Genomic DNA, 23457 nt, shown 5'->3' with positions numbered 1-23457 from the left:
CGTAGAGCTAAGAGCAAGTGACTGGCCCAAGGTCACCCAGCTGACTTTGCCTCTAATTCCTGGTCTCCTGGTTTCTATCTTGATGCCTTCACCACTTTGACAACCAGTTCTGAGCACAACTGCAGCAGAAATAACCACTCTTGCAGTTCTGGGAGCCGCCTGAGCCAGAGTCCAATTCCCCTGCTCAATTCATCCCTGGAAGTGCAGAGATGGCGATGGGAAGGAGAAGGAAATCATAAGCAGAGCCCTGCTGAGGTCAGACCAAAGTCTGGGGCTGCTGCATTCTGTTTCTCACCGTGGCCAGCAGGTCTTGGTGAAGCCCAAAGGGCAACAATAACTGTTCTACGTTTAGCAACGTAGGTATCCAGAGGTGTCTTGCTGTCTCTTTGATAAACAGTCATTAGAGCTCATAGGCACCAACAGCTGAATTACATCTCCTAAAGCCCTTTACGTTAGCCATCTCTACAGCAGGAGGCAACAAATCTCACACTTTCATTAGCTTAGGTGTAATTAAAACTATTATTTTCCCAATAGTTTGAATCATCCACCATTCATCTTTGTGGGGTAAAGTGGTATTACGATAATAACAATTACCCTCTTATTCACCTTCTCCATACTATACGTTCCCTCCCTTCTTATTTGCCTTTTATAAGATTATCTAGAGCAAAAGTCCCCACTATTGGACCGTGAACCGTTCAGAACCGGGCCGCAGAAGCGGTGGGCGAGCGTGAGTAGCGGGGGAGTGCCTGCGCATACTCAGGTATTCATCATTTAGGGAAGGCAGAGACAACAGGCCAAAAGATTCCCAGGGCTTGGCAAGGAAGAAAGTAGAGCTTCATTTGACTAGAAAACGGGTAAAGAGACAGAACTGGTGGAACAAGAAGAGGGGACACCATTTTGCTCAGGTGAGCTGGTAGCCCTTGATTTACAACCGGTTGATCATCAAATGTTAAAAATTATGATGGACCCCCAAAAGGATACTTATGAGCCAGATACGAAGTGCCAATGGCTGGTTGCGTTTTTGATGCTCGGCAACCAGATAGCATTTATTGCCATTTGCAGCATTGTCAATATTTTATGACACTTTTGCTGGAAACGGGCATTTTCTTCCAGTTTCCAACAAAAAAAAAAACCTTCCATTGTGGACAATGTATTTCACAACCCTGTTTGTTTAATAACCCTTGCAAATAAATAAATAAAAATCGGTCACATCCCATGATGACCTACTCAATGACCAGCATATCTTCTTATAAGTGTAATTCCAGGTTCAGTCATAAGTTGAGGACTACCTGTATGGAGTCAATGGAAGATGGTTGAGATGAACTGCCTTCCAGGGTTTCTGTGGTCATTGGGAAGAGAGTTATGTGTAAGTCTCTTGGTTACGTGGGCCAACTCCCTCCTTTCACAGCATTGGCAGCATGTGGGATGAACATATAGAATACGCCTTTTGGATGAAAGCAACAGTGACATTCCCAGAGGGGTGATTTCGGAAACAGAATTCATCACAAGGCCCTGCTTTGAATAAGATGTGCAAATGCTAATGGCTGACGGTCACCTACAAGGGTCTTGCTCCGCATTTCCTTCTTCTGATTTTCTCTTTCATCCGGCTCGGCCTGGACAATTCTTCCAGCAGAGGATGCTTTAAACAGAAGACGATTCCCCTGCAAACTGGGACACGGGGGCACTTTTCCCCCTGGACAGGTCTAAGCAGTGTTTTTGTTTTGTTTTTTCCTTCCTGTAAATACCTCCTTTCACTCTTCCCACTCAGACATCCAAAACTTTAATCAACGAGATAAATAAACATTTTAAAATAGCGATGTTCTATGGCTGTGGTGTCAATTTAGTGAGGCGCTAAGCAGGTGGGAGGTGGGGTGTGTATGTCTGGCTTGTGTAGCAAGTCAGAAATGCCATCACGTTCTTGCCAATGAAAGGGCAAGATGACAACAGCAAAAGCTACTTCCTTCCATTATTGATGAGTCTACAATTACCTCTGTTTCAGTAGGAGAACTGAAGGCAGAGGGACAGCTTGGAAAAATTAGGGCAATGTCTTAGGCTAAATGAAGCATTGGCGCCCTCTAGTGAGCCCCGGAAGAAACGACCCTCAAACACATCCCATGACTGGAAGCTAATTTTCAGCAGAGCGCATAAGACAGGGATCAGTTTTGCATTTAAGGAATTACAGAATAACAGAGTTGGAAGGGACCTTGGAGGTCTTCTATTTTTTTTTTTTTTTTTTTTTTTTTTGTTGGGGGGTGTAGAGGGGAAGAGAAAGAGGAGGAAAAAGAGGGGGGAAAGGAAAAAAAAAAAAAAAAAAAAAAAAAAAAAAAAAAAAAAAAGGGGGGTTAAAGACGTCTAAGGGACTGGGGGGGGGGGGGGGTCCAACCCCTCCTGCTCAAGCAGGAGATCCTATACAGTTCTGGACAAATGGCTGTCCAATCCCTTTTAAAAAGGATAATAATTATTATTATGTGACTTTTAAGTTTCCCCTGCAGTCAAACTAGCACAGACTGGGGATCTTACAAACTAACGCATTTATTAAAATTTATTTCATTAAAGGGAAATTCTGGGTTGTTTTTTTTACAGCTATATGTTTGATTTCAAACATGGATGACTTTTGCTTTGTCTGCCAGATTTGTACAAAAAAGAAATGTGGCTTTCTAAACCAAAAGAAATTGGCAGCGTCCCTCCATAAACAATTCAGAGTTCCATACAGAACTTGTGAGCTATTCCAGTCAACCCAATTGAACAGGGTACAGCTTTTCCAATCCATAACCTGGGTTCAAAGCAGACAAGATAAGCATCCTCAGTAAAAAAAAAAAAAAATTAAAAACCATAAATCACGAAATAACCATAGATAAAGTTGGATTCTAAGCACTGAACTCTCCCTTCCAAAACCTCAAGCTTCACTGTGCAGAGGAATTGTTATAAGCTGCCATATTTTTGGCTTTGAGCTCCACAAATGGACACAGAATGCTGATTGGCCCATTGAACAACCGATGATACTTATTCAAGATGCCATATGGAACCATTGCTATTTCTTTTTCACCTTCTAAGTATATGCAGTTTGCTAGGAAACCATGACTGAGGCTGCCCATGTTGTTACATTGTGCTATGTCAGCGTCATTTCCCAGGTCTGTTGAGTGGCAGCCTTATACAGACAATCCTCGGCTTACAACAGTTCTTTTAGTGATTGTTCAAAGTTACAACATCACTGAAAAAAGTGACTTATGACCATTTTTCACATTTACAACCATTGTAGTATCACCATAGCCATGGCATCAAAATTAAGATGCTTGGCAACTACTCAATATGGTTGCCATGTCCTGGGGGTCACGTGGTCCCCTTTTGCAAAACCTGACAAGCAAAGTCAATGGGGAAACTAGGTTCACTTAGCAACCGTGTTACTAATTTAACAAGTGCAGTGATTCTGTACTTGGGGCACAAGAGAGATCGTAAAATGGAGCAAAACTGGCCTACCAAATTTTGGGCTCAATTGCGGTCGTAAGTTGAGGACTACCTGTATTCTCATTTTATTAATTTATTTATTCAATTTGTATGGCTGTTGATGTCATCAAAGCAACTTAACTCTGACTCGAGCTCAGATTTCATTGAATGGACCGTTGTCTGGGCTGCGGCTCTTCCTGTCTCTCAAGGTTATTGTCACAGCTTGTTATATCAACACACAAACATACTAAACCTTTAAAACAAAAATAACAGTGATCAGCAGCACAATCCATCCTTACATTTTAGTTCATTTAGTTCAGCTATCTGTTCCATCTTTATTACTTTATAAATAACTGAAGGCAGCGAACATACCTAATACTCCTTCCTCCTTCTATTTTGCCCACAACGACAACCCTATGAGGTGATTGACCCAAAGTCACCCAGTTGCTCAGTCTCAGTGACCCAGTCTTCCAGTTTCTAGCCCGGTGCTAGAAGAGGTGTGGGCAACTAGGACAACTTTATGACCTGTGGACCAACACCCAGAATTCTTGGCCATAGTTGTCCACTCCCACACTACATCAAACTAGCTCAACTTCAACTCAACACAATTATTGTAAAAGCTCTTCACCGTTATTGGGCCACCAAACATGGCGGCAGAGCAATATTCTTCAGGACCTTCATAAAAAACCAGATTGGAGCCAATCTACGTTCCAGTGAGATGATATTCCATGGGGTAGGCACCACTGCAGCAGAATCTCTTTTCCCAGGTCCTGCCAAATGAAACTCCTAGATGGGATCTGTGACATGCTTCTCCTACCAGTTGTAGTGTATCTTCCTCTTCAATCCAACAGTGTCAGTTCACAGCTTCAAGGTACATGAAAATTTCCAACACTTTCCCACCCATTCTCTTGGGCAGCCTATTGTGAATGTGACTGGATGTTTTTTGGAGAATGTTGGGCACATACTTTCCTAATCGTTAGTCAATCTTTATCCAGTCTTTTTTTCCTGGGATTTACCTTCTCCAATCAGTCGTTTGTTTCTCAATGTCCTTTCCTATTAATCACACACATACACACACACTCACACACATTTTGACAATCAACTTCTCAATGGGCTTCCAATCAGATACAAGAGAAGCAAGCAGACCACCAATATTTTATTCTGGAAAGAACAGAAGCTATATTTCTGCAACTCTTCATTCCCATAATTCTAAAATGGTATCCGTAGGCAGCCTTTTCAGATGCAATAGCCTTGATTGTTTTTCTTCATTGAGAGAATCCTGACATTAATGAAGGACATTCAACTTGGGCACTTTTTATATTTCCCAGTTCTGCTGCATTTGTCACTTTCATTCATCCTTCTCCCCCAGTGAAACCAGACCTTTCCTAGCAACTGGGCTTTGGGTTCTCTGACAGGAACCAAAACACAATTTACATAATTTTGCAAAGTCTTCTCCCATCACTTCAAACCCTGACTCTGCTCTCATGTCTCCTGCTATGTCTTAATTATGGCATCTGAATTAGCACTTAGCATTTAGACTCACGTACATACCGCTTTATAGTGCTTTACAGCCCTCTCTAAGTGGTTTACAGAGTCAGTATATTTCCTACCAACAATTTGGGTCCTCATTTTACCCACCTCGGAAGGTTGGAAGGCCTTGAGCCTGGTGAGATTCGATCTGCCAAATTGCAGGCAGCCGGCAGGCAGCAGAAGTAGCTTGCAGTACTGCATTCTAACCACTGTGCCACTGAGGCTAAATTAAAACTTGTTTGGCAACATTCAATATTTTAAACAACTGAAAATAGCCATATGTTTACATTGGGGAATAATCTTCCCTTATATTTCCCTTTGCATCATTTTGAACTTTGGAGATTCCACAAAGTGTGTAGGAGGTGAGCTACAAAGTCCTAAATTACATTTTGATTCCTTTATTCTGTCCATCTTCTGTTTAATTTCCCAAAGACAAGGACAGGGACCATCCAAGACAGGGAAAGCAAATTCAATCTTGACTCCTGCAACCAATAGATATCCCCAAGTTCACCAACCAAGACCAGGTTTCCTATCCCTTCTTTCCAGATACATTTCTAACCAGGACTTTAGGGCCGGGAAAAGTGATGGATATCTCATGAGATTAACACCAAAGTTTGCATTCCAAGTGTCTTTTGGAAGAATTAGCAGGGTTAAAATGGACCAACTTTGGCTCAGTATTTTTAAGGGAAGTGACTAATTCACATTTCCTGAGTGATTCCCTCCATTATCAGAAGGTAGGTGCCCTTGTTATGGGCACAGGAATGATCGTGACCACATTTCAAACTGGGATGCAAATAGCTTTTACCTGGAAAATGGGAGCATGGCTGTACCTCTCCTTTGGATTAACATTACCCCATAGATCAAAGGTGGTATTCAGCAGGTTCTGACCAGTTCTGGAGAACCGGGAGCAAAAATTTTGAGTAGTTCGGAGAACCGGCAACTACCACCTCTGACTGGGCCCACCCCCATCTATTCTCTGCCTCTCGAGTCCCAGCTGATCGGCTGGGTCTTCTTTTGTTGCCCTGGACAGGAGAACGGAGCTGGAAAGCAGGCTAGTGGAGTTGGGAGGGAATGGGATTTTGCAGTATCCTTCCCCCAGGAATGGGGTGGGTATTGAGATTTTGCAGTATCCTTCCCCTGCCATGCCCACCAAGCCATGGCCACAGAACCAGTAGTAATTTTTTTTTAATCCCACCACTGCCATAGATCTAGTTGTTGTCGTCCCCCCCCACTTTGACCTTACAGGTAGTCTTTGATTGATGACCAGAATTGGAACCAGAATTTTAATTGCTAAGTGAGGTGGTTGCTAAGTGAGTCATGTCTGAATTTACTATCTTTTTGCCATGGTTGTTAAGCAAATCACTGCACTTCTTTTTTTAAAAAAATAAAGTTTTATTTGGGTTTTCACACATACAAAATACAAGTAAAACATCTTTTTTGAAAATAGCATGGTCCCGGATTGAACTTCTTTATACAGACACAAAACTCAATTTCATGCTCCTTTTTGTGTTCTATTCCATATCTTATACTATTCTACATTTTCTATATAGTTTTTCCCCTCTTTTAATTTTCTCAGTTTTATTTTGATTATCTCATCTCAATTCAAATCATTATATATATAATCTTGTCTGTTCTGTTTCAATTTCATATTATCTTTTCTCATTAAACAAATTTTTCCCTGTAGTTACTAATTGGAGTATGACACCTTTATATCTTTTAATTACATCCATTCAACTCTTATTTAAACTTCAATATATATACCTTAAGGTTATGACCTTCAATATAATACATAATGCATAACTTCCAATTGAATTCTGCTTGGTACATTCTTATAATACACACTATATTCTTTTTTTAAAAAAAGATTATAAATATATGTAATTATAAACCCTCATTCCATTCCAATTCAGTTCTATCATTAATAATCATTAAAATCTTAACATCTTTAACACTTCTTTTCAATTAAATATCATACTTCCTTAAAAACACATATAATCTCCATAATTAATTTTTCCCTTATTTCTCTTCACATATGTTTTATAAATCATTAAATATTCATTTTGTTACCTTTATTTATTGACAAGCATTCCACTGAATTACGATAGCTATTTTATCAGACATTTTAACATTTTTAACATTTTAACATAACATTGTTTCATATTTTCTAAAATTATTTCTGTTTCTAATATAACAATACTATCTTATGTACCTTTGCAGAATCCCTTTTTCCATTAAATTTTCACCCATTATCTCTAAATAGGCCCTGTTTTTCTATATTTTGTTTCTGTCCTTTATAACTTCTTTTCCTTTCTTTCTTCCCTCTCATCTTCTCCCTCCCCTTGTCTCTACTTCTAATTCTCTCTTCTGCATTTCCCTCTTCTGTTGCTTTCTGATTTTATACTTATTTTTCACTCTATTTTTTTTTTGGAGTTGTTTTTCCAAATCTTAAACTTTCCATTCTCTTTCCCCCCTTTCCTTTTTTCCCCCCACCTAAGATTACTTGTTCATTAGAGATTCACTTCTTCTTTGTCGCAATCTTCTTGTTCTGCAGGCATTTATTGTTGTTTCTCATAATTCCAAATCTCCATTTCTAAAAACTGAAATATGAAGCCAAAAGAACCTCTCCCTTCTTGTGCATCTTCTTTGTACTTTTTAAGTTCTTCTAAAAGTGGAGCCATTTTAAACAGTTTAAACAACCACCCAATTGATTTTAGTCATTCAAATACAATAACCAAAAATCCAAAAATCATCAAGTAATCCAAATAGTCCCGAGTTATATCTTCTTATTTCTTTTTCCACTTTCTCTTCCTGGGGTTTTTGTTGCGATATTTCAGCTAAAATGTATCTTTTGGAAGTCTTGTTGAGATTTTGCTATAAGTTCTTTTTTAATTCCAGGCAGTCTCCTCCCTTCCAGATCCTGCCCTTTTATTCTTTTTCTCTCCTTTCCTGTTTTCAAAAGCTTTTGATTATCCAAAAATCTTTATTATCCCTTTGACTTTTTATTTTCAGCATTAAATACCTATTAATGTCAAAGTGGATTTTTTTCCAATTTCTTGCTTAAGTCTCTTAGCTGTCAGTATAGGAAAAGGAGGGAAAAAAACCAAATCTTTTCCCTTTTCTCTCTCCTTCGCAGCTTAAAAATCTTCTTAGGGAACAATGTTATTGTTTTTTTAATAGTTTCAATTCCAGGGTACCTTATTTGTTGCTTTTGCTGTTTGACCCGGTCAACCAAAACTTTCTTTTCTTATCTTCCTCCTGCACATTCTTTTCTGGTCGAGTTCTTCTTTGTGGTGGCCATTTCTGACCACCGCTACAACCGCCTTCAGGAAAGGGAGTAATGGCCAGCTGGTGAGGAGAGATGTGGCTCTCCTCAACCCTGCAGGCAGTCTCCCCCATCTTCACCACCTCTACGGGGTGGCTTAGCCCCGAAACCAGCCAGCTCGGGGCATTCCAGTGGCGAGCACGGATCGAAGCCTCGCAGAGACTAGGTTTTGGTCTGTCACCGAAGAGGCTCAAACCGGAAGCCCCAAATCACTGCACTTCTTAAATTAATCATGCAGTAAATCCAGCTTCAACCTTTGGTAGGACGCAAATGGTGATCACATGACTCCAGGATGCTCTTTCCGGCTGCTGTCATGAGCCATGGTGGTGCAGTGGCTAGAATGCAGTATTGCAGGCTAATTCTGGCAACTGCCAGCAGTTCGATCTTGGCGGGTTCGACTCAGCCTTCCATCCTTCCGAGGTCAGTAAAATTAGGACCCAGATTATTGGGGACATTATTATTGGCTGGTTAGAGAGGGCTGTAAAAGCATTGTGAAGCAGTATATAAGTCTAAGTGCTGTTGTTATTGCTATTATTGAAAAATATTGGATGGATAGATTAAGTGCCATCAAATCATTTTCAATTCCTGGTGACCATGTACAAATAGTCCTTGCTTAAGTCTAATTGCCACTGCTATTTTTTGGTTGTGCTGCTTCTGATATCATTTTTTTTTAAAGTGAAATGCCAAGAGAACCTACCTGGAGGTTGGTGCAGAAAAAGTACACAATAAAATAATGTTTAAATGTAGGTATTTGTTTCAATCCCAGTGTTGGGAACCAATACAGGCAGTTGTTAAGAGTCAACACTGACTCAAAGTCGAAGGAAAGAAGGAAGGAAGGAAGGAAGGAAGGAAGGAAGGAAGGAAGGAAGGAAGGAAGGAAGGAAGGAAGGAAGGAAGGAAGGAAGGAAGGAAGGAAGGAAGGAAGGAAGGAAGGAAGGAAACCATGAGAGCTCCTTGGTAAATAGAATTTTTGTGTATTTGCTTAGGCCCTTTTCTCATTTGTTGTTTACAATGTTGCCAGAATGTGTTGGCAAGGCCAATGTTCTCCCTTAATCACACAGCGGTGGCCATAACTCATTCCTAGCTCATATTGATTTTTAATAAACAGTCAGTTTCCCCTGCTTAATCTGACACCGAGCCCTGATATATGTGGCCTTCTCCCACAGTACAGCTTTCAGGAACATGTGGTCTATAATACCCGACCAGCTTTGATAAACAATCAAGAGATTCCCAAGGAAGATGTCTGAACCTCAGGCAGGAGAAGTTACACCTTTGGATACTCCTCAACTCATCCGCATGTCCTCGGCCCACCACTTGAATTAACTACATCTTTAATTAACCAGCCAGGATAGCAAGGAGAATCAAGAGAGTGTAACAATAGAGCCCCCCCGCCATAAGGGAGATTAAGAAATTAAGACATTTGATATATAAATAAATAAACATAAAACAAATGTTATTTTGTAAAGCAAGGACTTGCTCTGCTTCTAAATAATGCTGAAGAGAACCCTCCATTTCACGCACAATGAAATGGGGGTGGTTCTTAGGATTGATCAAAAACAAAGAAAAGGCTGGACTTCAATCATGCAGGAACAGCTGTCCTCAACCTTTTTGCCCTCCCCACAGATGATCCTAGTTAGGATGTTTGATGGAGAATGCATCTTCCTGTTTCATCGTCTAATGGAAAGAAGGACTAGGGGGGTGACATCATAGCAACGTTCCAATATTTGAGGGGCTGCCACAAAGAAGCAGGGGTCAAGCTATTCTCCAAAGCACCTGAGGGCAAGATAAGAAGCAGCAGTGGATGGAAACTAATCAAGGAGAGAAGCAAGCTAGAACTAAGGAGAAATTTCCTGTCAGACAGAACAATTAATCAGTGGAACAGCTCTCCTTCAGAAGTTGTGGGTGATGCATCAGTGGAGGCTTTTAAGAAGAGATTGAACAACCGTTTGTCTGAAATGATATGGGTCTCCTGCTTGAGTGGGGTGGGGTGGGGGGGGTTGGACTAGAAGACCTCCAAGATCCCTTATTCTGTGGGAGGTAAAGTCAACAAGAGGGGACATATTTCAATCCAATGGAGTGGTAGTGGGGAGCTTGTATTAGCATCACTGCTCCTTGTAGTATATTTAAATTGCATTTTTTTTTTAAATCCACAATGGTATCCTAAAACAAGAAGTTTATCTCCTGAACCTGTTTCTTGCACAAAAAAAGTCATATCTACACACAACTAGTTGGCAATTAACACACCCACACTACAATTAGCGTATGTTATTTGTTCAAGTCAGTGAGTTCTGAAACCACTTTAAGACAAATTCTTTGATAAACATTTATCCCTGTATTTTTCTCTTCGTCTGTTTTGTGAGAGGTTTTTTTTAATGCTGTAAACCTTGTTTATCTAATCGAAATATTATTGATTATAAGCACACTGTTTGCCCTTTTGATATATAGGAGCAATTCTAATGCTGTGTAAGAGTAATTGCAACTCTGTCGGGCTTACAAGATCATTAAGAGCTCAGACGACACGCCACACACTGCGTATCTATAAGCATTACGTTATGAAATTAGCATTGATTCACGCATATTATGGACTCCACTTCTTAACTCCTAGAATATCAAAAAGCCAAGGCTAGGCATTTTTCAGGCCATTAATTTAAGTATTGAAGTACTTGAGCAAATGTTTCATTCTCCCTTGGCAGGAACAGCTGAGAACGTTTCATGCTGGCCAACATTTCCAGACTGCTCTGAAATGTTTTAAGTGATCACTTTTTCCCCCTGTCCACTGGTATCATGGTTAAGTGAAAGTCAGTAGGATTAGGTGCTCACTGCACTCACAGATTACAAGGCTGAGGAGTGCCAGCTGACACCTCAATGTGGGCTGGGACACAGCAAAAGCCACTGCTAGGGCCCAAAGCCTTTGCACAGTTATCACCAAAAACTCATGTGTCTTTAAGTGTGACAGGAATCACTAAAGGTTATAAAATATATGTCATCAAAGAGTACACGTTGGGCTTAATTTAATATGAATTTAATTGAAATTAAATCTAACTGGTGTTTTGCCCTACTTACTTTCTTGGAGCTCAGCTCCTGCCATAATACTGATAAAAAACAAAGGTGGCTCTCAATTCCCTAAAACTGGCTGGGGAATTCTGGGAGCTAAAGTTCACCTACCTTAAAAATGGCTAAGGTTGAGAAACACTGACTAATAGTTAGGATTTCTCAATAGTGGTAAAAAGCAGCAGGAATAGGCAGCAATGAAAAATAGGTGCAGCTGAAAGCTATTAGATGCTGGCTGGTTGGCTGGAGGGATGACAGACAGGTAGACGGAGCTAGATGATGGATGGATGGATGGAGAGAAAGAGAGAATAAATGACAGGCAGGCAGACAGATGATTAGCCCTTATTTTTGCAGGAAGTAGATAAAAGTGGCCAGAATTGGAACAGAAGGATGCTTATAAGCTCTCGCCTTACTACAGATTATTGATAGTCTAGTGTCGTCCCGTGTCTAATTGTTAGCCAGCCCAGAGCAGAGGTGTTGCTATCCTGCAGGAATTTCCCCTTTATCCCTATGTCTGGGTATCTTTGTGATGGCATTTCCCCTGCAGGTTCCTCAAAACAAAAGAGAAACAGCATCAGGAAGTCCCTCAGCAGAGGCTGGCCAGTGCTGGCGCCCACAGTTGACCCTTTCTGACCTTTTGGCAGACGCATCCCAAGCAGAGTGGAAATGAAGCCACACAAAGGGCTGAGATGTGCGTAGCAGCTGTGGAGCTAAAAATAATGGCTTAAGATTCCTCCAAACCACTTAGAAGGCTGTATGGGTTCATTGGAGAAGACCTATAGGGTTGCAATTAGCTTTCCACCCTCCTCCCCTGTAGACAGATGTTAACCAACATTAGTTGGGCAAGCAGAAACTGGATACGAATCTGAAGTCATATATTAAAAGATTTAGGCAATCTCCGGGGCTCCAGGAAGGTTCACCTTGAGAATGGCAAGTTTTCCTGTATAAAATAATTATAAGTCAATTTCACTTTTATATACGTTACATCGGAGGTGTCAAACTCAATTTCATTGAGGGCCGCATCAGGGCTGTGGTTGACCTCAGGGGGACGGGATGAATGGGCGTGGCCAACTGGGTGGGCGTAGCCAGCTTGATGCCACTCCCCAAACTGCTGGCCTGTTTTCTCCCCGCACTGGGTAGATTGAGCCAAAGCCACGCTGGCCCAATCTTTCCTCTTCGCATTGGGTAGACCAGGATGGCCCACAGGCCTTGAGTTTGACACCCCTGTGCTACACTGACCATGGGAAGGATGGATTTGTCCATTTTCTATTCTCTGTTTTACATGAATTTCACATTACAATACCCTCTTAGAGCTGGGTGGAAATTCTCTATTTTTATCCATTGCATATCCTATGTGGTATTTTCACTTATGCTGACTACCAGGAGGCACTGCATGATGAGTTTCATCTTTATTGATCCCTTTCAGATTCAGAGAATCACGTAACACCCCCTATATGGTGGCGTGATCCACTGTAACACTTGTATCTCTCTGTTCCAGGAGTTTACAAGAAGGTGGGACTGTATGTACAATTCTGGACAGCTTGTGGATATCCTTTTCTGTGGCCAGTTGAGTCACAGGTCATGGATGTCTCTTAAAAGCTAATGCAACATGGACCATCATCTAAAGCACAAAGGCCCATGAGTTCAATTCCCAGCAGAGAGTTTGAAGACCATCTAAAGCAGGAGTCCCCAACCACCGGTCCGTGGACCGGTACCGGTCCGTGGAACAAGTCCTACCGGGCCGCTGGCTTGCTGGGCGCCGCCATCTTGTTTTGATGAAAAAGTGCTTCTGGTGAGCTTTTCCGGGTAGAAAGCTCACCGGAAGCACTTTTTCATCAAAACAAGATGGCGGCGCTTAGCTCGGTGAGCTTTTCCGGTAGAAAGCCATTTCTACCTGGAAAAGCTCACCGAGCACTGGCGGCGCCATCTTGTTTTGATGAAAAAGTGCTTCCGTGAGCTCACCGGAAGCACTTTTTCATCAAAACAAGATGGCGCCGCCCAGCTGATGTCGGTACCGGGCCGCGCCATAAAAAAGGTTGGGGATACCGGGCCGCTGCGTAAAAAAGGTTGGGGATCACTGATCTAAAGAGTCGAAATAAAGAGAAAATGGATTGTGTGAGGCCTCCCGTTGATCAATGGTACTGAAAATATCACAGTGTGCTATATATTTTATATAAAAATAGAGAAATCCCCTTCTGTGCTCCAGGAGGGATTTGTGGAACTCATGTAAAATCTCAAATTTGAGGATGGGACATAATGTAGCATCTCTGCAGGTAGTCCTTGCCTTACAACCACAACTGGGACCAGTATTTCCAAGCAAGGCGGTTGGTAAGCAAGTTGTGCTTGATTTTATGACCTTTCTTGCCACAGTTGTTAAACATATCACTGCAGTTGTTAAGGGAATCTGGCTTCCCCTGTTGACTTTGCTTGCTGGAAATAAGCTGCGAAGGTTGCATGACCCCAGGTTCCTACAACCATCATAGATTAGATTAGACTAACAGGGACCTTGTAGGTCATCTAGCCCAGGGGTCTCCAACCTTTTGGACCTCAGGGACCACCAAACTCATACTTTCAAATCCCGCGGACCATTAATATGATTTTTGACTGACGGTGGCTTGCTGATGTTGGTGGGAAAGTCGGTCCCATATTCCAGAACTGCAGTAGTCACAGGACTGGCCTGTGCACTGGCCTGCCATGGAGGAGCTGCTCCGGGATGACCAAAGGGCGCTTAAATCTGTCCCACGGGGCCTGTGAAGCTGTCAGGGTTTTGACAGATGCTCTAATTAATCCTTGCCCACCTATGACCCCTGTTTCCCCCCTCCTCCCAGGGTGTGTCATAAATCACATTCTCCAACGAAGCACTTTAACAGGCTGTGGAAAACATGCCTCTCCAGCTGGGCTTGGTAACTTGAGACACCATCTGAAGAAAGGTATGTGTGGAATGTGCTTCTGGTCATAGCAACAAACTGCTCCATCAGATCTCCCCCCCACCCACACACTTCTTATGGCAACTCGAGAACAAGTCAGGAATGCTTTACGAGTTGACAGAAGGACCAGCCCATGGTGCCTCTGCCAGAGAAAATGGAGCTCAGGAAGGCCACACGTTTTCACTTGCAGAGGGCTGCAGGAGGCCATTGTGGCCAGAAACAGAGCCTTGATGAGTGACATTCAGGGGCGGGATTCTACCAGTTCGCACCTATTCGCTAGATCTGGTTGTTAACATTCTAAGCAGTTCGGAGAACCAGTTGTTAGAAGAAATTACTGGCCTAATCCTGTAAGGAAGGCAGGAAAGAAACATTCTGGTGTTGCTTACAGAAACTGCCTCTCCGTTAACCCTTATTACATTCTTGGCAGGACGAGACTTCCAGTCACAGGAACTTCTCTGGAGTTTTTTTCCCCTCCTTTGCTGGTACTTTGCTTGTGTGGAGTGACCATTCAAAGTTACAACGGCCCTGAAAAAAGTGACTCATGACCGTGTTTCACACTTACGACTGTTGCAGCATCCCCACAGTCATGAGAGGCCAGGTGAGGAGATGTGTGCCTTGATGTGAGTGATATTGAGTTGGCCATGCCCAGCCAATAATATGACCACCAAGCCACGCCCACCAACTAAAGCCATGCCCACAGAACCGGTCGTTAAAAAATGTGAATCCCACCCCTGGTGACATTGAGCTGGCCACGCCCACCTGGCCCCCTCAAGGTCAAACACAACCCTGATGTGGCCCTCAATGAAATCGAGTTTGACACCCCCCCCCTTGATCAAGAAGAGGGTCTGTTTTCCTTCTTCCCAAGACTGTATCTGTCTACTGTAGAGTTCTATACTTGCCTGCGTGCACTGTAGAAAGCACAGCCAGAAATAATTCTGTGATATCAACACACATGGCTGAATGTGACCTTTGTAAGGGATGCCAGTAATGTCTAAGAGGGGCTTACATTTCTGTAGATTCAACAGCTTGTCTTAATAGGAAATTTCCGCACATGGAAAGTTACGGATCAAAGCTGAGCATCCTTCAAAAACAATGAAGAGGAATTGAAGATCTCTCCTGTTCATTAAAGCAACTAGACATTTTTCAGGTTTCTGCAGGGGGCATAAAACATTGCTGTGACTTCTTTATGGAGCCAGCTCATTAAAATTAATGTGACTCTTAACGGCCTGACATTTGAAGTATTTCTTCCAAGTCATTTTGAAGCGTTCACAACTGTATTCTGAATACGTGAATTGTTCCATTCATATGCTTGCCATTGTTGTGGCTAATGTTGCTGCTTTTGTGTTTATCTAGTACAGGGTTCCCCAAACTTGGCAACTTTAAACCTGGCTGGAAAATCCTGGGAGTTGAAGTCCACAAGTCTTAAAAGTTGCCAAGTTTGGAGACCTCTGATCTAGTATTTCAAAGCAAGTTGGGGTCGGGCAATGAATCTGCCTCCAGCGAAATGTTGCCTTCTGGAAATCTCTCTTAAGGTGGTTGTAAGCAGGGAAGGAACCAATTTCTCCTTCAAGTGGAAAAAACAGTTGGCAAATCAGGGCGTGTCAGATTTTATACACCTTGAAGCAGGTGCATATTTCTGTATCCTCGTATGACACTGCTACATCTAAAGACAGTTTAAGGCTGTCTTATGTAAGGATTTGGAGAAGAAGTAGCCAATGTCACGGGAACCTGGCAAAATAAAGATATTCCCAAAGGATGTCTCCATTTCTGGGTATACTCAGGGGGTGGGGCTGCTGGGGGTTCGCAGGGATTCGGGAGAGCCCCTTGCTAAGATTCTGTGCAGTTCAAAGAACCCCCAAATCCCACTCCTGGCTGGCCCACCCCACCCCTCCCAGGAGTCCCCACATGCGGCCTGTTTTGGATGCAGGTAAGTGCAAGGCATGCACAGAGGCTCAGGGAGGGTGAAAATCGGGCCTCCCGGAAGTTTGGAAAGGCCAGAAATGGGCCCGTTTCCAGCTTCCAGAGAGTCTCCACAGCTCAGGGAGGCCGTTTTGGTCCTCTGGAGTCCAGAGAAGGCAAACACCACCACCCTGCCATGGTGCAGGAAGCCGACTAGGCCACGCCCATCATGGCCACGCCCACCCAGCAACTGGGCAGAGAACCCTTTACTAAAAAAAAATAAAAAATTTATAAACAAAATTTTATTTTTTTAGACAAACATACACAAATACAACATAAAAACATCAACTCATCTTCCACTTACGTACATAGAGTGTGTCGGTTGGTTACAAATTGTTTTGTGCATCCTCTCCATAGTCCTCACTTACAATTACTTGTATATATTCTCATATTATCAATCAAATATTCCTAAATACATTATTATCATTGTTAATCAATCATTTGACTATACTATTATTCATTCATGTTATGCGAGATATTCCATATTTTTAAATTGATTTATCTTATAACAATTCATATTATCATCCTAAGTCCATCCCATAATTATAATATGATAATACATCTTTATATATTCTATATAGTTCTATTCTCCTTGTATTGTAAACTTCTACATATTTAATTACCATATTTTATTTTCTAACCATTGATAAAATAAATCCCAAATCTTATAAAATTGTTTATCTTCTTGTTCTCTAATTTCAAATGTCAATTTACTCATTTCAGCACATTCCATTATTTTCTTAATAACTTCCTCCTGCGTTGGTATTTTCTCATTTTCCCCATTTTTAGCAAATACAATCCTAGCCTCTGTTTATACATTTACAATCAAATATTTCAATTCCCTACTATATATTTCAGGTAAAAGTCCCAATAAAAATATCTCTGGTTTCAAGTCTATGTGTTTTTTTGTCATTTTTCCAACCATGTGTGGATTTTAGTCCAATAAAGAGATTAAAATGCTCTCAGCAAGAAAGGGAGGGAGGATCTGAGCTGTTTCTCTTTCTATATAATTGATAAAATCTCTCTCTCCAATATATCTGTAGTTTTTTTATATCTATGCCTATTATCTATTTTTATATTGATATCTATCTATCATCTATCCTATCTATATAATATAGATGATAGATATAGATATATAGATATATAGATTTATAACTATTTATATATCTCTAGCTCTATCTATCATCTATATCTATCTCTATATCTAATCTACCTATCTACCTATATCTATCTATCTATCTATCTATCTATCTATCTATCTATCTATCTATCTATCTATCTATCTATCTATCTAACCTATATCTATCTACCTATATCTCTATCTATCTATCTATCTATCTATATCTATCTATCTACCCTGTTTCTCCAACAATACGGCCTCCCCCAATAGGAAGTCTCAGCATGTTTTATAGGCATGAAATGAAATTAAGCCCCTCCCCCCAAATTAAGGCCTATATTAAAACATGCGAAATGGTGGGGAATGGTGGGGGGCTTGCCGTTAGGAAGTACTTTTGTTGCACACCCGGATATGGTGTTGCCTGCGTTGACCCCGATACGAAGTGCCCCACCAACGCCGAGGTCAACATCCAAGGCGTTGCCACCCGCCTGCCCGAAGATGCAAGGGGGGGGGGAATTAAGTCACCCCCGAAAAGATGGCCTAGCCATTTTTTCGGGGCTCAAAAAAATAAGACCCGGCCTTATTATATGAGAAACATGGCATCTATCTATCTATCTATCTATCTATCTATCTATCTATCTATCTATCTATCTATCTATCTATCATCTATCTAAATATCTAAATATAATCTACCATCCATCATCTGTCTTTCCTTCCTCTCTCCCTCAGGAAATATTCCAGCTGGGAACAGGCAGGGTCCAGAATCTCTAAATTTTGACTCCCCACACATTTAGGGGAGCGATTAATGGCTTGTGTCTCAACAATAGATAATGCTGGATTGGAGTATAAAGGACAGCAGAGATTCTGCCCATCTCTATCTTTGTAACTACTTCCCATCCCAGCGTGTGTGAGAGACACGGAGACAAAAAGCATTTACACACCAGTCAAAAAAGAAAATAAAAAAGCTAAAAAGGAAACAAAAGGAGCAAAACCCCTCCTTGCCAGCAATCAATATCCAGAGAAACAGGGATTAACACCAGACAAACCAGCAATAATTAATACTTTAATCAAGGAACTACTAAGGAGAAAACATCACCCCCACCAACATTGCCAGGGTAAGCCACTGAATATAAACAGAAAGCAAATCCCATGTTTTGCTTAGCACTGAAGCTGTTACCTAGTCTGGTAATGAAAGGTCTGCAAGCAAACAACCCAGCTCAGAGAATACCAAGGAATCCACACTGGGCATTTGCCACTAGAGGGCAATGCTGCCTGATTGAAAGAGAGGTCAGTGCCAGGCCCAGCTACCTCATTTGCTGTGGGACTGCAGATTTGGAAAGGCTGAACTGCAACCTGGATTACCATCCCATGTAGATTTACTTCTAAATCTCACTATGGATTATTAACTCTGCTATCCCCTCCCAGAATGGTCTAGAGCAGGGGTTGCCAACCTTTTGGACCTCAGTGACGACCAAACTCATCATTTTAAATCCCACGGACCACTAATATGAATTTTGACTGATGGTGGCTTGCTGACGTTGGTGGGAAAGTCGGTCCCATATTCCAGAGCTGCAGTAGTCACAGGACTGGCCCTTTGGTCATCCTGGAGCAGCTCTTCCAGTCCATGGCAGGCCGGTTGAGGAGCTGCTCCGAGGATGACCAAAAGGCCAGTCCTGTGACTATTACAGCTCTGGAATATGGGACCGACTTTCCCACCGCCAGCAAGCCACCCTGGGGTGGATTTCCTTCCCCCACCTTTGGTCTTATCTTCCAGTTCCAGCTCGCTTGGCTCCACTCAACGTAAGGTTTGTGCTTGGCTGAAGGGTGGGGGCCAGCGGGTGGGCGGGCCTTGTGTTCCCCCACAGCCTGGATTAATTACTTTGGAGGGAGTGCTTTGGGAGGGGACATTTCTCTGCGGACCGCCAAAATTTTATCGCGGACCACCAGTGGTCCCCGGCCCACTGGTTGGCAACCACTGGTCTAGAGCAGGGGTCCCCAACTCCTGATCCATGGACCGGCATCAGTCCGCAGCATGTCATAAATCGTGCAAACAAGCAATCGTGCAAACAATCCCCCATCTGCGGGATGCAAGCAGCACACGAAACGAGCCCCCCCACCCACTCCGTCCGCAAAAAAACCTCTCTCCACAGAAGCGGTCCCTGGTACCAAAAGGCTGAGGGGGGTGCTGCTGGTCTAGAGTTCAATATTTAAAAAAACAAACAAATTATTTTGGAAATATTTATATGATCATCAGTGAAAATGTGATAAAAGATCATGCAAGTTTTCAGGAACTCTGGAAAATAGGTAGCTCCAAGGGCCTGGTATACATCTGATGAAAAAAAATCATAACATTTGAAACTTAGCCATTCAGTTATAATATTTTGGTGGGTCCTGTTAAAGATACTGAGGCACTGCAAACATTGCTATTTCCTTTTGTTCTTGTACCAATGTTACAATCTTTGCATAAGAAGCACCTTGCGTATTTGGAATATGTAGAGTTAAAGCGGCAAAGTCTCCTGTGCAAGGAGACACAAAATGTAGCTAAGACCTATTTAGGGAAAATGCAAAGCCCCGTCACCATGCAAAGGACATAACTTAGTTCTTGCATCATTATATCTGATGTAAGCCTTAACTGATGTCATGACATTATGGCACAGGTCATCATTTTCTCTTAATCATTACTTTCCCTGTTGGAAGAAATATCATTCTGGGTTCAGTTCCAAATAAGGGAAAAGACACTGGATTCATGGAAGTTGCTTGGAAAGAAGGTTTACTGGTGGACATGCCTTGGAGATCTTGGGCGGAAAAAAAAGGGAAGGGATGCTGAGAGTCCCTGGCTTTGAACTTCCTGGGGCACAGGAAGAGTATCCTGATTGGTTGCTGTCAGAGGTCATAGCTAGCTTTTTAGGTTGTCTGTGTGCTAAGTTTGGTTGAAACTTGCAATGAAGCAATGAAGAGCAATTAAATGGCTCTGCCTGAAGGAGGTAGAACTTTGTTATGTAGAATAGAGTGGCCCAGTCCTTAATGTCCCATTAACAAAGGTGGGGGGCTGGGTTTCTACCTTTTTGAGTTTCTACTTCTCTTTTAGGGGAAATATTCTGCCTTTTTAATATATCCTAAAACATTTCATTTTCCTAGGAGAGGGGTGGGTTTTAACTTCCAACATCCCCCATGCCAGTAGATAACATCCATTACAAATTCAGACTGCTTTAATATTGCCTATTATTTGCTTGCTTGCTTGATCTTACGTATCATAACCCTGAGCAGCTTATAAACATTAATAAAACAATAAAAAGCATACAACTATCATAAAAACTCTCCCAAAACAACATATCCCCTCACATCCAGCAGATAACTCTCCTGGGTTCCAGAGAACACACCACCCCAATGTTTGTGGGAAAAGCAAGGCTTTTCTGAGGGCCAGGGTCCAGGAGCGTAGGGGCCTATCCGATCTCGGGGAGGTGGGGGGAAAGCAAGCAAGAAAGGCACGCCCACTAGATGGCAGCATTTAATAGAAGGGACCCAGACTGCCCCCCAGTGGCATTCACAGGTTCTTACTGCTTTCATCAAAATATCAAAAGCAGTGCTGCAGACCCACACCTCAAGTTCTGACCCCTTTTTTTGGGGGGGGGGTGTAATATTGTGACATACTTTGAAAAGTGTTGGGGTTCTGTTGTGATGTCGTAACACTCCTTTCATCACTCCAAACTTCACTGCAGATTGCTGAAATGGCAGATGGAACCAAGTCACTATCTAAACCGGTCCAAAAGCAATAATAATAATAATAATAATAATAATAATAATAATAATAATAATAAGAAGAAGAAGAAGAAGAAGAAGAAGAAGAAGAAGAAGAAGAAGAAGAAGAAGAAGAAGAAGAAGAAGAAGAAGAAGAAGAAGAAGAAGAAGAAGAAGAAGTTGTTATTAAATGTGTATACCACCCCACTCTCAATGACTCTGGGCAACTCACAACAATCAAAAAATGAAATTAGAACAAGGTCAATAAAACTTGATTTCAAGTGAAATAACAGGTGGAAGACACACTGTGGAACCAAGTCCTCTCTGAAACCGATCAAAAAACAATCAGCTCTCCTACAAAACTATGTTTTCTTCTGTTTAAAAAGCTGTTGGAAGTTAAAACCCACCCCTCTCCTAAGAAAATGAAATATTTTATGATATATTAAAAAGGCAGAATATTTCCCCTAAAACGAGAAGTAGAAACTCAGAAGCAGAAACTCACCTCAGGAGCAGAAGCTCATGCCCCACCTTTGTTAATGGGTGGGCCATTAAGGACTGGGCCAGAGTATTCTACATAACAAAGGCCTCTACCCATCTCACCACCTGGCCTGGGAAGATTGTATCAGCCAGCACTCAGGTGAAGCCATGTGGTCCAGACAAAGTCTACAAAGTTAGCTAAGACCCCGCCCCTCGGAGTCTGACAACCAATGGGATACAGTTCTTACACAGGAACAGGAAACCCTGAGGTGGGGCCCAACAGAGGGTATATAACTAAGGGTCTCTCAGCATCTTAGTCCTTCTCTTTTCCTTCACCCAACATCTTGAAGCATGCGATTGTCCTTTTCACTTTGGAGCTCTGTTGGAAGAATTATCCTTCTGGGTTCAGTTCCAAGTGGGGAAAAGGACACTGGAAACATGGAGGCTGTTTGGAAGGTTTAATGGTGGACAGGAGGACCCCATGGCTTGGAGCTCCAAAGTGAAAAGGAAGGATGATCACATGCTTCAAGGTGAAGGAAGAGATCAAGAAAGGGCTGAGGGGTTGAGAGTGCCTGGGTTTTATACTCTCTGTTGGGATTTGAATTTGAGCTTGTATTCTGATTGGTTGTCAGACTCCCATGGGGCCATACAAGGGCAACTTTCTAGGCAGAGGTCTTCAACCTTGGCAACTTTAAGACTTGTGGACTTCAACTCCCAGAATTCCTGAGCTAACATGACTGGAGGAATTCTGGGAGTTGAAGTCCACAAGTCTTAAAGTTGCCAAGGTTGGAGACCTCTGCTCTAGGCTGTTCTGAGTCCCAGGCTTGGTTGAGCCTTGCTGGGTGATGATGTAATGAAAGGGCTTTGGGCAATTCCTATTATAGCTCTACCTGGAGATCTTTGTTATGTAAAATAGACTGGCCTAGGCCAAAGTAATGGCCCATTAGCAAAGATGGGGGGAGCTGAGTTTCTGCTTCTGAGCTGAGTTTCTGCTTCTGAGTTTCTACTCTTTTTAGAGGAAATATTCTGCCTTTTTAATATTTCCTAGCATATTTCATTTTTCTAGGACAGGGGTGGGTGATAACTTCCTACAGCTCCAAGCCATGTGGTCCTGTCCACCATTAAATCATCTTTCCAAACAGCCTCCATGTTTCCAGTGTCTTTTTCCCCACTTGGAACTGAATAATTCTTATAATAATAATTAATAATTATAATTATAATTCTTCCAACAAAGCCAACCTTCTTTTCTAGACAAAGATCTATCCTAACCATTTAGAATGCCAACCCATGCGAATTCTTCCCTTTCTCTTATTTACAATTTACCTGTCCTTTGCATGGGTTCCCAGCCAAAGATGACACATAGGACTGGAGGGGAAAGGGGGCAGGTTGACACCAGTCCACAAAATATCCAAACAGAGATTGTGATGCCAGGGCAAGCTGATCCACCCCAGTGGAACAACTGAAGAAGAAAAACAACCAAGTCATTTTCCTATGTGTTAGAAATGCCCCTAAAATCTCTCCTCATAGTACGGGGTGAAGGCACCCAGGAGGGAGTTTGCATTTTGCCATCCATTGAAAAAGATGATCTAGAACAGAGATCGGCAAACCTCTGGTGCCTGAAGGCCACGGGAATGAGTCAAAATAACAATATATTCAGCCACATCAGGCCTTTAGGCCTGTTAGGCGTATTTACAATACTTAGGGGTGTTTTCCCCTCCTATGTTTTCAAATATTAGATTTGTGCTATGTAGTTTTTTTTTTTTGTAGTTTTCAAGTTTTTCCTGTCGCAAAATGTTGAGAAACTACCACCCAATTATTAACATTTTTGATGCACATGATTCTGGAGGCTACATAAAAACATGTGTTGTTGTTTTTCCACCTAGATTTAAGAT

General features: G+C 42.0%; 1 long non-coding RNA gene across 1 annotated transcript in view; it reads right to left on the bottom strand.

Moving 5' to 3' along the window:
• Positions 1 to 23457, bottom strand: part of LOC148131919 (uncharacterized) — a 94558-nt gene that overhangs the window by 36645 nt on the left and 34456 nt on the right. The window contains exons 3-4 of the long non-coding RNA XR_015747453.1: positions 22889 to 23024; positions 21002 to 21073 (exon numbers count right to left, since the gene is read on the bottom strand). This is a non-coding gene — a long non-coding RNA (uncharacterized LOC148131919). The remainder of the gene's footprint in view (positions 1 to 21001; positions 21074 to 22888; positions 23025 to 23457) is intronic.

Source organism: Notechis scutatus, chromosome 2 (assembly GCF_049901735.1).
Source record: "Notechis scutatus isolate UNSWTSFEM ecotype Mainland chromosome 2, rNotScu1.2, whole genome shotgun sequence".
Lineage (NCBI taxonomy): Eukaryota > Metazoa > Chordata > Lepidosauria > Squamata > Elapidae > Notechis > Notechis scutatus.
The sequence above is the reverse complement of the archived record's forward strand: the minus strand, read 5'-3'. Positions and strand labels throughout refer to the sequence as shown.